Source organism: Setaria viridis, chromosome 2, assembly GCF_005286985.2.
Source record: "Setaria viridis chromosome 2, Setaria_viridis_v4.0, whole genome shotgun sequence".
Lineage (NCBI taxonomy): Eukaryota > Viridiplantae > Streptophyta > Magnoliopsida > Poales > Poaceae > Setaria > Setaria viridis.
Genome location: NC_048264.2, coordinates 30336307 through 30338520, shown reverse-complemented (window position 1 = coordinate 30338520; position 2214 = coordinate 30336307). Strand labels below are relative to the sequence as shown.

Here is a 2214-nt window from a genome sequence, read left to right as displayed (position 1 = left end):
TTAGCAACTGCTACAAGTGTTAGTTGAAGTTGATGGGCGAAGCAATGAACATAATAAGCAGAAGGGGACTCATCCATAATTAGTTTCTTCAAACCATTAACATGACCCTTCATATTACTAGCTCCATCATACCCTTGACCACGTACCTTTGATAGGGGCAATTGATATTTGATAAGCAAGGATTGAATTCCTTCTTTAAGAGTCAATGATGTAGTATCTTCAACTTGGACAAGACCTAGAAACCGCTCAACTGGTTCTCCTTTTTTATTGACAAAACACAAACAAAGAGCCAATTGTTCCAGTAGGTATGCATCACTTGACTCATCAGCAAGAATTGCAAAACACTCATCACCAAGTTCGTCAATGATAAATTTAGTTGTTTCATGAGCACAAGCATCAATGAGTTGTTTCTGGATCTTGTGATCTATCATCTGACAGTTTTGTGGTGCATTCTCTAGTACCACCAGATTAACCTCTTCAAAGTTTCCTGCTAGCCATGCTAAAAGTTCCTGAAAATTCCCCTTGTTGAGTGAATCCTTTGTTTCATCATGACCCCTAAAAGCCAACCCTTGACGCAACAGAAATCTTATGCACTTAAGTGACCATGTCAAGCGAGCTAGATACTTAGCCTTGAATTGTGCAGTGTTTGATGCAACAGATTCACGGATTGATGCCTTAGGTCTCGTGAACAATCTATATTTCTCTTCAGCTTCACTATGAGCACTATCGATAGCACCAACATGCCTATGAATTCTCTTTTTCATATTCCAATTTCTAAACCCTTCAACAACAAAAGCATCTCCACCAGGAAATTTGCAGATATCTTTGAACAAATAGCAAACAAAGTAAAATGCAGCATCTTTATCCACACTGTACTCAATCCACTTAAATTCAGCAAACCACTTATGTTGGAAGCGACGCATACCTCCACAATCATGTTGCGGAAAAGCATCCCTCTTCATCTTTGGTTGACATGGCCCCAATGCAATGTATGCCCTTCTAACTGAATCTTGGTCATTGACATCATAGCTTGAGATCGGAGCCCTCAATACAAGATCATGCTCAATGCCATAATCATTCTTGTCTTCATCACTAGAATCATTTTCTTCCACAGGTATGGATTCACCATCTTCTGTTGTACCGTTCTCTGGAGGCTGGTTGGATCTCACTGGTTCATGTGGTACCGTGCTTGTTTCACTACCACTCTGCCCTTGGAATAACACTAGTTGCATTTGGCTTTCATTGCAAGATTGATTAACATTCTCCGGTTCAGGTTGTCTCTTCTTTGCAGCAGCCCTTGCCATGAAAATCCTCAAATCAGTAGCGGCACTACCCTTCCTCTTCATGGTTCAAACCTAAAAGTTACACAATTTCACATTGAACTAAATTCATGAGCATCCACATTTTGCAAGTTGATATGCTTCCTAATTTGACAAACAATTGAAAATGGCAAAATGCTCACCTCAATTTCACAAACAATCAGAAATAGCAATCAGTAGACTTGATGAATCACTGGACTCGCGGAGGAATAGCAATCAGTTCTGATAGCAATCACTGGCAATCACTGGCTCGGCCGACTGGAATAGCAATCACTGGCGCAGTGGCGCGCCTAGCCGCCCACGGCCCACTAGTAGCGCGCAGCGCGCTGCACCTGCACGCCCGCCGCCGCCGGCCCGTCGTCGGCACTCGGCCGTCGTGGCGCCCAACCGCGCACGTGGCCGCGCGCAGGCCGCAGGGGCAGGGCGTCAGCCGGCAGGGCGCAGCCGCGCAGGCCGCCCGCTGCCCTCCTGGCTGGCTGGCTGTAGTAGCCGCCGGTAGCCGCAGCAGGCGTGCGCCCGCCGCCGCCGGCCCGTCGGCAGCCGCGGCCCGCGGCGCCTCCGCTCGGCGCCAATCGCGCGCCGGCCGCAGGCCGCCCGCCGCCCTCCTAGCCCGCCAGTCGAGGCCTACCGCCGGGCGCCGCCACCGCTGGTCCGCCGCCGCCGCCGGACGCCGCTAGGGGCCTAGGGTTCGCGCGCCTGGACTGACCGTGCAGTGGTCCGTGCGTCCCTGTGCTCACGGTGGCCGGTGGGGGTGGGCCGGTCGGGAATTGGGGGTGTGGGCAGATGCAAGCCGGATGGGCCAGTTGAGCGAGTCGAGGGAGAGCGAAGTTGGCCTCCAGTGGGCCTTTTCGAGTGAAATGTGTATGCTAGCTTTTGTATTTTTGTTTTTTTCATA

At 49.8% G+C, this 2214-nt stretch overlaps 1 pseudogene; it reads right to left on the bottom strand.

Annotated features, from left to right (window-relative positions):
- Window positions 1-1498, bottom strand: LOC140221997 (uncharacterized; annotated as a pseudogene).
- Between the last annotated feature and the right edge of the window lie 716 nt (window positions 1499-2214).